Consider the following 15,305-nt stretch of genomic DNA (forward strand, 5'->3'; position numbering starts at 1 on the left):
TGCTGAAATGAGGTGCTTATTTCTCTGCATCGTTTCCATTCTTCCCTACAGGTTGCCTTAACCGTGGCTGCAGATGGAAGATATTTCTCCCTTTTACTGCAGTTTTTCTTCTGTCAGAGAAGCGGCATAAAGTGGCGAGCGCTCTGTGTTACAGCAATCACAATAAATGGAGAAGACATTTATAGCAGATCTGGTTGAATATATGGGGCTACCTATTACAAGCTTTGCTCTACCCACAAAATACCGTTTCATGCTGGCACTTTGATGTTTTCCTTTCTTGTCCCAAAGAAAGGGCTGAGACACCCACAGTAATGATGCAATATATACAACACCTAGCACAACTCCAGGAAGGATGCACATTTCCAGAATGGCTCTTGTCAAAAAACAATAAATTTACATATTGCAAGAAATAACAACAATGCATGTTTTGTTTTGAGGAAAACGCTGTTTTTCTTTGCAAGAAAAATGACCACAAGCACCAGGATCTGCTTTGTTTCCTTCCATTTGGAGTCACAGAATCATGAAGGTTGGAAAGACCTCTAAGCTCACCCAGTTCCACCTCAACCCACCCCCACCATGCCCACTTACCATGTCCCTCAGTGTCTCTACAGTTCTTGAATACCTCCTCTGCTTTTGATTTCTCTTTTCCTTTCTGTTGAGAAAACGAAGTCCATGCATGCAAGAGACCCTGGTGAAAAGCAAAAAAAAAAAGATAATATAGATTGAGGAAACTTGAAAAATTACAGCTGAGACGGTCATTTTTCCAAAGATTGATTTTGATTTTCACTGGGCCTTTCAATGAAATACCAAAATATATAGGGAAAGAAAGTTAATAATATTTGGACTGTAACAGAATATTGACCCATTTTTCCTCTCAATAAGGAATAAATCTAGTGTGTGGTTCATCCTGCTACAGTCAGTTCCTTTCCTGACTGTGCTTTCTATTGTGTGGGAATCAGTGGCCACCATGATTATCATCCTCCCCTGCGTTATTACTATACTTAGAAATGTTATTCATAGTTATATCACATGCCAGAGAGAGCTGTGAACTGCACTCTGGTGCTCTTTTCAGGCTTTTGTTATTGTTTAATATTTAGAGGAAAATCAACAGTGAAAGTGAGAGATGCTTTGCAATCAAAAATCATCTTTGAAATGAAATATCTTATGGGAATACCTTTCACATTCATCCTAAAGGATATTGGAGCTGCTACAGGATTCTGGACCTGAGGCGTGCAGGGTGAGCTGTGGGCTGTGAGATACAAGCATCCGATCAAGATATACTGATTATTTTATCAACAAACACCTCTGTTAATTGTTTTCTGTGATATAAAGGTAATGGATGTATTAGCAAACTCCAGGTGGAATAAAGGAGGAGATAAGCTCCTCCTGTTGATAATGGTTTAATTCATCTACTCCGAGAACACAGAGTCGACATGTAATTTAAATACCGAGAACAAAAGACAACTTAGGAAAGTGTGTGAATGAGGGAAAGAAATAAACTACAGGGGTGAAAATGGAAGCAGACTGGTGGCAGGGAGTCACATCAGGCTGCTGCTTGTAAAAAGCTGGGATCAGAAATTATTCCACTTACCCTCCATGTTAAATCAGGAGCTGTTTCTGTGCTGCAGATGGGTGCCTGACTACCAGGAGACCACTGACAAACATCCAGAAAGGAAGATATTTGCCCTTTACTCGAGCAGAACAGCTCTTGCTTCCCAAGGAAGCATGCTTATGGAGAAACCAGTGCCATTTCTTAGTCGCGCCCTCCTCTCCCATCTCTCACTCTTCTCAGCTCTCCAGAATCAACATTAACATCTTATGATGAGATCTTTCTACCAGGTTTACTTGGCGTTATTTTTCCTTTGCTGAAACTTAGAAATCAAACGTGAGGAAATTCACACGATGTCTTGTCCAGAACATTTAACCCAGCATCATCAAACTCCTGGTTTGTAATAATTGAACGACCATAACCTCAATAGCTTGTGATTTCACATCAGCAAAAAGAAGCAGCAGGCCTTTATGATTCAGGCTTTCTTTTTCTTTTCTTTTTTCCTCTGCTTTTTTAAAAGTCGTTTCTGATAAAACCAAGGACTATTGGGCAATATTTTCTATTTATTTCACTGTCCGAAGCTAATTTGAAGAGACGCACTGAGAATGACAGAAGTTAAGCTGCTTGAAAAATAGGTTTCCAGCCCTCGAGGCAAAACTTAAAACTTTTTTGTTGTTTTAACCATGTTTTTCTTCTCAAAGCAGCCTGAGAAAACCCTACTGCTGAGCTAAGGGTTAATTCAGACACAGCTGCATCCCCTCTTTAACCAGGCTTAAAGTGAAAACTCCCTGTCTCTGAAGCAGAAAACCAACCTGGATAAGAAGTGATTATCCATCACGGTTGGATATCACAACTCAAACAAGAGGAAATCTTCTGTAAAATGCTTTTGTTTTCCAGGACTGATGTAGCTTGTAAGTTGTTTTATTCTTTCATTGTTCAGTTCACGTGCAATGAGCTCTGATCCCTCTCATGTACTTCCCGGAGAGTTCGTTCCCAAGCTCACTCTCCATCCAATCCTGATCTTGCATCTTTGTAGCCCAGTTTTGTTTTGCTTCTATTGCGGAGTTAAAGAGTTTCAGCAAGGAGGCTTTTTTAACACCTATAAAAATCAGCAGAAAAAGAAATAAGGAAAGGTAAAATATCTTTAAACACTCAGTTCAACATTGGAAGTTCAGAAGACAGATGTATATAAAGAACACTCATTCCTTCTCATTAAAGTACATAAGCAGTGGCTGACAGCCCTGCATGCAGCTAAGAACCGCTTCACAACCAGTGTGTTGGAACGTGTTTATACCAACTATGTATCACAAAAATTCAATGAATATAAATGTGAAAAAACAAACCCAACCGAAGCTCGTTTTCAGGATGCAGAGAAAAGTTGGAAAGGTCTCAGATCATGAAATCTTTGCAGTGATTGGTTCACTCAATTCTGTTCCCAACCACCAATAAATGTGTAGCAAGATTCCAGCAACCGCTCCGGTTGTTTTCTTTTGGCTGTTTTGTTTAGATTTCATTTTAATTAAGAACATCCAGAAAGGTTCAGGGGTTTATTGCCCTTCAGAATATAATTAGAGATCAGATCTGACACTGTTATTCATTTGAGGAGATAACGGAATAGCAGCATTAAAAAACCACAGCCATGTAGAGAATGCACCGATTGACACACACACTGATACAACGCATGTTATATCTGCACACACATACACATGTATGTATGCAAACACAGGAACACTTGAATGTTTGGCATTCAAATGAATGTATCATATTTTGCTTTGTAAAGCTTTGTTTCAGCACTCTAGAGCTGAGCAAACAAGTAGGTGGCCTCTCCCTATGCCCACTGCCTGCAGTCCCTGGAGGATGTCAGTATCTCTGAAATCTCAGCCAGTAATGTCCACAGCACATGGCTTATTTCAGTTGTCAACAACTGCTGAGTGCCTTGATGGCACCACTGCAATTATCATAGAATCACAGAATCGTTAAGATTGGAAAGGACCGCTAAGATTATTTAGCCCAATCATCAACCCATCTCCACCATGGCCACTAACCACATCCCTCAGTGCCACATCTACACTGTTGTTGAACATTCCACCAATGATGATGATGCAGAGCAGCTCAATCTGGCTGCAGATGAGATTTCCAATCTTCCTCCTTTCACAAAGCTCCAGAATGGCCTGATGGAGGAGATGTGGCAATGTCAGTCTATCGAGAAAAGGCTTGTTTTCCTTAGTTATCTTTTATGTTCCTTGTTTGAGTAGCTCTTGGATTCTCAGCCATCAGCAATGTGAAAATCAGTGCTGCAGAAGCTCAGGTTAAGCTCCGTAAATCTTCCCCTGCAGAGCAGGCACTGTGTCTCACTGCTGAATCAGCAACCGCCAGCTCAACAGGTTGATTCGAGCTGACAGGAGGTCCTGCATTATTTCCATCAGTAAATGCTAGAGACAAGCCCCATCCAGCCTTCACACAACATGCCCTAGTTCTTACTCTTTTCAGCCCTGACGTGGTTCTGTTCTCAATTTGTTCCTGTTGTGGTTGCACCCTTATTTCACTGTAAGTGAAAGAAACAAACGTTCAGCAGGAAAAGACCCATTCCGCTATTAGATGATCCCTGCGGTGGGACAGCATCTCCTCAGAAGGAGTGGTGATGCATGGGCACAGGCTGCCCAGGGAGGTGGTGGAGTCACTGTTCCTGGAGGTGTTCAGGAACTGTGTGAATGTGGTCAGTAGACATGGTGGGGGAGGGCTGATGGGCAGACTAGATGGTCTTAGAAGTCTTTTCTCACCTTAATGATTCTGTGATTCCCTCTTCATGCCCATGTGAGTGTTCCCAAAGCTAAATATCTGACAGCAGCATCACAGGAGAAAGGCTGAGGGCATCCAGTTCCCATGGCTTCAGCAAGAACTGTGCCAAAGGCACATGGCTGGAGTTGTGGAGTGAAACCTGGGGCCTCAGAACAAGTTCAAAAGCTTAACCTCGTCTTAAAACAGCATGTCTTGTAGTCCTGACATCTGGGTAAGTGCCTTTCAAGCCAAAGCAGCATAGCAAATTTGAACACTTCACCTCTCTGATAGGAAATCAATGCATCGTTTTAGCATTCAGCTTCCAAACTAGATTTCTCCTTTCCAAACACCACATCCCTGTCCTGCCATAGGCTGCCTTCTGCTTACCCAGAACAGCTCAGGAAGGGGCTGGAGCAAAGGGGAGATGGGATAGGAACGGTCATTGATGCTTTTGTCACAGCGAGCTGATGCTGGCCAATGATAAATGGGTGACAGCCCTCACACACCAGGCTCCTGCCCACACTTTGCCATCTTGCCTTCAAAACCATCATCACACCATTGGCGCCAAGTGAAAAGAAAGCAAAGAATCTAACGTGAGATGCCTGTGAGGTTCATGACAGCAATGTCTGCGCCAAAGAAATCTGGCGTGTCTGAACACCTTGTCCTGACAAGGATTATTCTCCCCTTTCTCTCTCACTCTCTTTCTTTTCTTCCCCATTTCTCACCACATCCTGAGATTTGAGTCACTGTGGGTTGTGCTTTTATCAACAATGAAACACACAGACACCTTTCACAGCTGCTGAGCTGGTTGCTTGCTTGGAATTTGGCTTTCTAAAGGCTGGTTGTTTGCTTTTAGAGAGTTTACACGTGTATATGCAGCCTCAGACCTGCACTCAAAGAATTCTCCATTTGCCTATGCTGCAGCAAAACAGCATGGCCAAACAGAGCTCAAGCTGTCAGCAGAGAGGAGCACTGCTGTGCTGTCAACCCAGAGCAATGAGGCAGTGCTGCATAGGCCAGCAGGGTAGCCTAGTGGTTAATTAGGATGCTGTAAGACAAACAAACGAAAAATGAATTAAACAAAAAGCAATCAATGGACAGTGAGCGTTTCCAGAATGTCATGTACCTAGCAGAATAACAACAGCATCAAGATTAATGTTAGTGATCTGGGATCCTTACAAGGAAAATTCTTCATGGAGCTAAAAAGTGCTTTGCAGCTCCTCATTTCAATGAGGCTTCTCATCCTTTTGCATTCCTTACTGACAGGGGAATGCTATGCCCATGCTGGACTAGCGGGAATCAGTGGCCGAGCCTCCATCCCACAACATCCCATCACAGCAGCCCCTTCCCACGTGCCGGTGCCTGTCCAAACTGCCCCGTTCAACTGCATCAGTAACACAGCTCCCTTTCCTCCTGGCTTTTCATTTTCACACTGCCTCTGCACTTCCCGATCCCTGCTCACGCTAAACACAATGAACTACAGCAAGGAAGGAGCTTCTGATGGTATTTCCTGCCTGTCAAACAAACACAAAGCATCAGAAACTTTGGTAGAAATCCATCTCACACGACACTGCTATGTTAACAGCCTGTACCCAGATGACTGTGATGAGCTTGCATTGGGAAGTTAGGATATTTTTCTGCATTATGATCTAGTTGAAGCTTGTTTGCCTCTTTCAGGTTCCATGCCAGTTTTTGCGCTGCCTACACTGAGTTCACTTCTCAAATGTTCATGAGTCAGAGAAGCGGTCGTATTCTTGCTTGGAAATGGACCAGGTTGCTCTTGAACTTCGCACCTACCCTTAACAACAACTGCACACTTAAATCCACGTAAGATGAGTAAGACCAGCAAGCACTGAGCTAGGACACTACCAGCAATGTTTTCAGTTTTCAACACTGGAATTCTTCTCCAGCATCCATCAGACACCACCAGAAATCCCCAAGGCCTCAGAGGGCACTTGGGTATAATTTCTGCATGTCAAAATTTCCCCCCAGGCTTTGCAGAACTCGATCCAGCTCTGCTTTGTGTCCATCTGCATGACAATATTAGCTACTGGTTTCTCTGGGAGACAAGATATTTCCAAAAATCAAAGCTTTCCATTTTGTTGTAGTGGTAAATGAAAGTACAAGACATAAACTACCAATTTCCTCCGTGGAATTAAAGTAACTATTGAGCAATAAGGAAAAAAATCAGAGACTAAAACTGTGTGATTCAGCAGAGCTTCTCAGGACATACCTGAAAGCATCTCTTCCCTCTATTTTCCCCAGCTGTTCATGGGTCGACCAGACTTTCCTCAGCACAATGTGTTGGAAGCAAACAACATTTCATGAGACAGCTATAGTCTGCAACATCTTGTCTGCTGCTCTTATTAACAATTTTTCCCCTCATCTATGTCTGCTTCATCTGAAACAGACAGTCTACATGTCAGATGTTCATTATATTGATGATGTCCCAATGACAACCAATTTATTTTCCTGCCTGCACCACCACGAATTGTATTACTAATGATGTCTATCTGCACTAGAAATGCTTTGTAAAAACTGATGGTCTGCCATGGGGATACTTAATTATATCTTCTTAAAGGAATACAATTAAGTTTGTAGGTAAAAGATTGCTCTGGGGTTAAAAATGTATCTCCAAATTAGTTTTCCTGGTGGGTAGGATATTTAATTTTCATTTCAGTAACCAAACTGGAGGATTGATCTGGGAGATCTGGTAAGATGAATGGTCTCAAAAGCGCACAACACCCATCTGAGCCAACATTCAGCCTTTCCCCGATGTGATAACTTGTGGTGAAACCAGGAAAACACCACACACACATGACACTTCACCCAGCAGTGAAGGACCTGGGAATACCATATGCTTATGGGGATGGGTTTTTCAGTTACATACAGCAACATAGAAAGTGCATTTCCACCAAGGAGATCCCAGCTGAGATGACTATAATAAAACATACAAAGAACATCAAGTAAAGTGCTCACACTGGAAGCCACAAAAATATGGTATTCTCAGTTGGCACAAACTTCCCGGTCACCCTTTAGCAATTCTGCAGGGCTTGGGGCACTACTGACACATGGATCCTTACCCAGAAATAGGCAGCATCAGGACACATCATACAGGCAGCAACTGGCTCCTTCACTCAGGCCAGCAGAAGGTGTCTCAATTCTCCTGAAGCCTACGCAGGAAGCTGGGATCTTTCATCTGTGGTTTCCAAACTGTCCCGACTGCTAACAGTTGGATTTTCTGCGGCAGCTTCCTTTGACTCCTAAGGATCATTCATCCTTTCAGTTCAGTCCGCTCCGATGTTTTCCACATCACCTCTGACATTTTCAGTTTCCACATTAGCTATAACATATTTATTATTTTTAGCCGAGCAATTCCTTTCTGAAAGCAAATCGCTTTTTCATAACATTTTGGAAAGGAACCCAAGAAGATGCCTGAAAGGAATGTCATGAAAAATACATGTAGCAATGCTTCCCTGCAATGCAAAGCTCAACTCGTTTAACATGCAGATCTCTTTAAATGCTGGAAACCACCTGCTCCCCACAGCACGCAATTTTCAAGTCCAAAACAGAAAATAAACACGTGAAAGCAGCACACACACACACACACTCACACAAATCCTTATCTGAGTCTATTTTAGCACATCAGAAACTGTTGATGTGAAAAAGGACGTAAAGAAGAAACCCCTTTGTGTACTACTACTTTAAAAATAGTCTATCATAGTTATTTCCAGAATATGTCAGCGGATAATTTAAAACAAATGTTTTGGATGAAGGCAGAGGTTTTCAAATTACTTGTGGCAAATAATATTTATAATAATATTGATTTTATTTGTGGTCTTTCTCTCCTGTTTTCTGCTAAGACATTCATTGCTGGAACATATTTACTAAACAGTTCGGAGAAGTGTTTGCCAAGCTGTTGTCTTTTTGCTAATTGTACAGTGTGATATTTTTGTTAGTTGATTTTAATAATAATGATTATATTGGTTGGCTCGACCACATGATAATAATCTGGTTTCTTGACTGGAGAGACTGAAGAGCCACAAATTAAAAAACTACAAATAGTAAAATTGGTTTCATTCCTAGGTGCAACATTTGGTTGAAATCAAAAGTTAGGGGAGCTCCTAGGGATCGGTTTTATTATGTCCTATAGTGGCTCCATCTGACTGAACAACCCAAAATCATAGACTTGTGGAATTGTTCAGGTTGGAAAAGACCACTAAGATCATCTAGTCCAACCCTCCACCTACTACCAATAAGCACATCCCTCATTACCACCTCTACATGTTCACCTTCAGGAATGGTGACTCCATCGTCTCCCTGGGCAGCCAGTTCCAGTACCCAACACTGCTTCTTTCAGATAATTTTTTCCTAATATTCAACATGAACCACCCCTGGCATAAACTGAGGCCATTCCCTCTCATCCTATCAAAAGAGTAACTGTTCTGGAAAAAAAGCTGAAGGAAACATTTGAGTTGTGCTGTGTGTGGGAGAGCTGGGAACATCCTTTGCCTCATTGGTTCCCATGGCTGGAAGCCCCTCCACTCCCCAGCTGAAGCTGCTTCAGCTGCTCTCCCCTAAGGTTTCTGATCAAGCTGGTCATCCCAGATCCAATAGATCTCAACCACTGAGAAAAAAGCCCTGTGGATTTTCCATGCATGTACGAAAGACCAGAAACCATTCTTCCAGACACAAAAAACTCCTGTTCATTAGCAAAGCTTGGATCGGGACTGAGATCCCAACTCCATGGCTTGGGGCTGTTGCCAATTCTGTCATGTCTTTCCATCCCTTTTCTGGACAAGATCGATAGCAGCCGTGCCAGTAGAAATGAGAGTTCAAGGCTGTTTTTAGAACTCTGGTAATTTGTGTGAAAGCAAAAGGAACAAAAATATTCAAACTGAAGCCTAGCTCCATGAAATTTCCATCTCCATTCTGCAGAGCTGGGGTTTGGACCAGGTTCAGCTTGAAGGTACTTAGCACACACATCTTACCATCAAACACTGCAGCAAGACCAAGACCTGGTCCTGCTCCCTTTCAGCACAGATTAAATTTGTCTCTGATATCAATGGATGAACTCAGGGTTTTACTGCACTTAAAGAATTTGCCCCTTTTGGTAAGTTTTGAACTCTTTAGTCCAACTTCTTTCTTATACTGTATTGGCCCCAGCACTAAACCTCCTGAAATCCAATGGATGGACCAGCTTTGAGGAGCTTTGCCTTCAGGCTATTCAGAGAAAAGCATCAATCCTTCATGTTACAAGAGGAATGAAAACGTATGGGAAGGTATGCTAGTAGAGAAATATTTAGAATTGTCCTTGTTCTTTTATTCATTTAAGGCATTAACTGCAGGATTCATTCGCTCTTTATAAGCAAGCTATGAGACTTTCATATGCATGAGCCATAAATATTGCATTTAGTCAGGTCCCTGCCACATTATTAAAAGGCATTCTGTTTACAGCCAGCAGATCTGATAGAAAACATTGCCTGCTCTGTCAGTAATACACAACAACTAGTTGGCACCCATGAAATAAATGCTGTTTGATGTAAATTGCTTCAGAGCGAGACTTGGAAAATGTTTATTCAAGGCCTTACAACAATCTGTTTGGATACACTGCAGCTAGGGAATGTGTCACCTATAATGCTGCTGAGCAGAGGTTCCAGTTAAATCATTTTAATGGTAATACAAGCCATGCTAGCAAAGAATCCCTTGCAGAGAGTGCAAGCTGTGCCTTTCTGAGTTTAAGAAATGTTGATTTACGGCTTTTGTTGTTGGTTTATTCAGCTTTTGGTTTTTTGAGACATACAACTTCGCCATCATGCCCTTACCTACACACAGCACATGACCACTTTGCCTACTAATTACATTTTAAAGTGCTTTCAGCATTAAAAGAAAATCGCTGTACAATACTACATTTTCTGTTTGCTGACCTTAGAATCTTCTAGATTGACAAAGACCTTCAAGACAAACAAGTCCAGCTACCAGCCTGACCTACGACATCCCATCATTATACCATGCCACCTTGTAGGAGAACAGGACTGGGAAAAAAATCTCTATTAAACAGAGAGAAATTCTGCCACCTGAATGTTGCACAAAGAACATCACAGGTGAGTGCTAATCAACTGGTAAGCTTTCTATTTTCCTGTAGTAGGAACACCTGGAGGACAGCCTTATTAATGCCATTACTTTGGGTTGAGGCAGCCTCCCAAGGAGATCTAACCCAACATCCCAGCACATCCTGTGAAGATCCTGACCCGTGGAACTCACAGCCAGATGCTGCTCAGGAGACAAGCAGGTGACACAAAGCAATCATGACAGGAGCCCGATGTCCCCATCAGACCGTGATGAGCAGTGTAATTGGTGCATGACTGGTATCATTGCACACCGGCTGTCAGTACAAGTGGAAAAAGCACTCCTCCGTAATGAGCCTGACTACGCTGCAGGAAAGTGCAATGCTTTTTCTTTTGTTTCCAAGCTTGACTCAGCAAGGAGCAGGTGCAGACCTGGCAGCCAGCAACAGCAAAGCCTAGGAAACAATGAGCCGAGCGAGGAGAAAATTACGGTGACCCACCATGTAATTGCTCTGTGGATAATCTTTCCTCCCCAAAGTCCCCACAGAGCTGTCTGCAGGCAAGATCTCCCTCCAGACACTCAGAGTTCACAGCATTGGGGTGGCCCATGGAAAGCACTTGGGTCTCCCAGCTTTACATAACTGGGTTACCTATGAGAGGAGCCTATCCCATTCTGTGCATGCATCATATATATAGCTTCTGCACTGTCAGATGGAGCCATTTGCTCTGATCTCCTGACTTTCCTATTCCCCACTGCCTTCAACTCATTGTCTCTTATTAAGCTGATGGATAAGCTTGGCAACCGTGCCCTCTTTAGAAATAGGGGGAAGAAAGGGGGAGAGTAAAAAAAAAAAACAAAACAAGTACTGTCTTGCAGTTTTTCCAGACGATTCTCCATACATCTGGAATGCAGCAAACCGTAAAAGGTCTCTGTCCCCTTAAAGCTCCACTTGAACCAGCCTGAGGGTATGCAAAAAACAGTGCTGCTAAGGATCAGCACAACTGGCTGTAGGTAACGCACCAATGTTGAAGGAAGAACATTTTTAAAAGGCTAGATCACTCTGCTCCTTAAACTCCCTTGTATTCTCCCTGTAAATCTGGCCACACTCACCATGACTGATCTAAAATATTCCATTTTTAATTAGTTCCAGGCTCACAAATGTGATTGCTACATCTGCACGACACAGCAGTGCCAAATCAAAGTCTGAGGCAGATGAAGGAGTGCCGAGCAGTTTAAAGACCTGTTGAAGGAGAAAGTAGGGCTACTCCACTCTTGGAAATTCCTTTTTGGAAAGTTTGGAGCAGTCAGGTCCCCACCTTGATCTGCAGCCCCATTGAAAATGAGCAACTGGGGGATATTCTTGATCTTCACCCAGGTTCAAAAAATCAGCTCTCCCAAATAATCCAAAGCCATAAATTCGGGGCTGTTCCAGAGATGTCTCTCTGAAGATGTACTACAGATTTACCACCAGCTCTAGATTTATTTACTTATTCCTTTAGCAATAACCTCTATGCTGAGGTTGTACCTGAAAGCTGGGGAGCACCACGGTTCACTGAAGTCCTGTCCTGAAGTTGTCACTGTGTCAGGATCCGGGTGAGATTCTCACAGGAGATCCCATGACACGGAGGGGGAGCAATCCTTCCATTCAGTCTCAGGTGACACACCGAATTTCTTTCTCCCATCTCTCTTTGGCACAGAGAATCTCTTCCTTCTCTGTCTTCTTTTGGTAGCGTCTGACCTGATGTTATTTCCTGCTCTTTGTCAGAGGTGTAAATTGATCGTAAGGATGAGACCTAAATGCCAATGAGAGGCATGTTGTCGTGATACTCAGTTGTCTTTCCTCCAAAACTACAAGTTCCTTTGCCACTGAAATGGAAAGCATTTCAGGAGATAGTTAGAAAAAACCCTTGAGAAATTATCTTATAAGGAAGACAATACCACAAGAAGGAATGCATTGCTAATAATGAAGCGTACAAGCACGACTGACAGACAGGGAGACAGATGGACTGAGAGATAGTCACAAGTAGTGCTCTGGGGAATTTTATGCCAGCTGAACCTAACATTTTTTGTGGTTCACAGAAATCATTGCTCTCTCTGCTTAGATGTCATGACCAAAGCCATCCTAAGCCCGTGCATATGTTATTCTTTTCTTTTTCACTTTTGTAAATATTCTATGTTTCTCTCTGTCTCCCATGACAGCCAGGCTGAAACTCTCTCACAAGGACCAGAAGGTTACATCCAAACCATTACAAACTGGGGCTTACATAAATCTAACCATATACACTTTTAGAACGTCTCGTATTTTAAACTGCAGGTCTGTGTGTAGCTGTTCTTACTTTCAAGCCTCAAGTCCAAAGAAAAAAAGGGGAAAAAAAAAAGAAAAGAAGAGTAAATACAACTCAGACTGTCTCCCTGTTCCAATAAGCTTGCCTTGCATAGGCACCTGGCTTCCCCTTGCATCACAGAGCTTGCAACTGCTTGCAGCATGCGGCTGTGGTCTGACTGCAGATAGACACTAAGACAGAGTATGAACGTGGAGGATTCAGAGGCTGGATCCTAAGGGTGAGTTATCTAGAAGCAAAGTGCCACTGTTTTCCCAAAAACTAGATTCTGGTGAGCTGGAAAGTGAGTCTACTGCTTCTGCCTTGCCTTGTCAGGATTAGCAGTACCTACCTGGGATCTGCAGTGTTGACCAGGGCTGTCAATTAAAACTAAACACATTTCAGTGTGGCTGCCAGCCAAAAACACAAAACCTGCCAAATATTAAACACAGAGGATCTGCCTAGTTTCAAAACAATTGTGCCACCGCTGCGAGCAGGGTGTGCTTATAATTCCAGTTTAATCCAAGCACAGCTTGTGCCAATTCCTAGCTCACGAAGGAGGCCTTCTGAAGGAGCCATCCACAGCTCTGCCTGTCTGCTATCAGATCCTTTTCTCTTTAGTTTTAAGATCTCCAGAACGTTATCCATTGGAGAACCTTTGTTCTGTCAGCACTAAAATCATAGCATTATGGAATCATTATGGTTGGAAAAGACCACTAAGATCACTAAAGTCCAACCATCAGCACACCACCACCACGTCCCTAAGTGCTACATCTCCATGGCTCTTGAACACCTTGAGGAATGATGGCTCCACCACCCTCCTGGGCAGCCTGTGTCAATGCATCACCTCTTTCTGAGAAGAAATTTTTCCATTATTCAAAGAACTTATCAGACAAACAAAACCAAAAGGCTTGGTCAAAGACTGCAAGCAAATTCAGGTTCCTTCTATTGAAGAATAACAGAATCAATTAAGCTTGTGAAGTTAATGAATTAATTATGAAATTTCTTATTGGTAAAACTACCACTGAGAGCAAAACTTATCCATAAATTATATATTGGAGTGTGCCATGACTGTCATCACATGCTGATTCCAGCTTACAGAAAGGCTATTGACTATGCATATAAGCTCTGTTTGCAATTTCTAGGCTGGAAATGGATATTCACTGAAAGAAGTGCATCTGAAATAAAAGGCAATTGAAAAAGATCTCAGAAGACAAAAATAGGTTGGTTTTCTTCCCTAGAATTTTGGACATTTTTGCCCTCCAAATGGAACATCTCAAAGCTATGTTTGCATGACAGGAAATTTTCTCAACATATATCCATGCATCTCCAATCCAAAACTCCACTTTAATCCTTTAAAACAGAGATGTATGTAGTTCTGATTTCCTAAGCCATTCCAGCACAATAGGAAAAACAGAAGAACAGATCACAGGTGCAGTGAGAAATGGTGATGACTGCACAAGGTGGTAGGTAAGCAGGTATGCACAAATTGCCATAGTGATGGTATTACAGCAAGAAACATTTCCTGTCATCACAAGGGCCAGACCTTGGAGTCCCAGAGAGTTCTATTTTGGGTTTGTAAATCACACTTAAAAACTACAACAGAAGAAAACAAGTCTTTAACCTCATTTTTTAAAATGGAAACCAAACAAAGATGCCAGAGCACATTCTTCTGTGTTAAACTGAACTCAGCAATGCCTGTGACAGCCATGCTTCCCATCGCCACAGACATCCACTTGTCTTTTCAATTAGGCCGAGATTCAGCCCAGAACTGACGTGATGCTGGGCCTGGATAGGGCTCACGTGTTCCAGCTTTCACCATTACTGCCTCAAATCTGGACTGTGAAGATCTGGTAACACAGCAAGAGAGGTGAGAGAAAGAGAAACTGAGATACTAACAACTGAACACTCCATATCAGTCCACACTTTTCATTCTGAAAGCCCCTCAAGTCCATTACAAATTGAGTTCTTTATCTCCCCAAACCACCTCACTCACCCATGAAATAGGACCATCCTGGAGGGGTAGAAAGGGAAGGAGGGCAAAGCAAGAGGCAGATGTTTAACTTCAACCCAACAAAATAACTCTCAATCAGGAAAAATTAAAACAAACCAACCCAAAGGCAGATTACTTTAAATATCAGATACTAGGACTCTTGCCTCTTTATTTTGCCTTTTCTGTGATGCAGGTAACCATTCCAAGGTTCATAACTCACATTTTCAGATTGCTTTGGCAGCCCGTAGGGAGTAAATTATTACCTCTGACTGGCAGGTCACTGAATGCTCCACTGCCCATCCAGGAAAACGCAGGACTCTGTTTGCTTCCATGCCTTTTCTCCAGGGGATAACTCTCATATAAACTCTCAACTTGAGCATCACCAAAGTAGAACAGAATGTCACCGTCTCTCTAACTTACAGAACTGCGTAATTAAGGAAGGAATGACAGCAGAATGAGCAGCGTAAGATATTTTTCTATCTGTACATGCCCACATAGCAATGAATTATTTACTGTGACAGTGCTTACCATATTTCCCTCCATTTAAACATGATGGGCAGCACTCGTATGGTATGTTTGGCAACAAGCAGAAAAA

At 42.5% G+C, this 15,305-nt stretch overlaps 1 protein-coding gene across 4 annotated transcripts in view; it reads right to left on the bottom strand.

Moving 5' to 3' along the window:
* The window catches only part of MCTP2 (multiple C2 and transmembrane domain containing 2), a 167,338-nt gene that overhangs the window by 127,569 nt on the left and 24,464 nt on the right, over nucleotides 1-15,305 (bottom strand). For 2 of the 4 annotated variants that reach the window (XM_085514929.1, XM_085514930.1), the window contains 2 exons: nucleotides 1,592-2,648; nucleotides 589-688 (listed from right to left, as the gene is read on the bottom strand). The gene's annotated coding sequence lies outside the window, so the exon portion shown is untranslated. Of the gene's footprint in view, nucleotides 1-588; nucleotides 689-1,591; nucleotides 2,649-7,410; nucleotides 7,655-11,921; nucleotides 12,263-14,973; nucleotides 15,135-15,305 lie in introns of those variants that run through there. The other 2 variants (XM_085514928.1, XM_085514931.1) reach the window with 2 other exon arrangements.

The sequence above is a fragment of the Coturnix japonica genome, chromosome 14 (assembly GCF_054131305.1).
Source record: "Coturnix japonica strain WE chromosome 14, WE-NBRP24, whole genome shotgun sequence".
NCBI classification, from domain to species: Eukaryota; Metazoa; Chordata; class Aves; order Galliformes; family Phasianidae; genus Coturnix; species Coturnix japonica.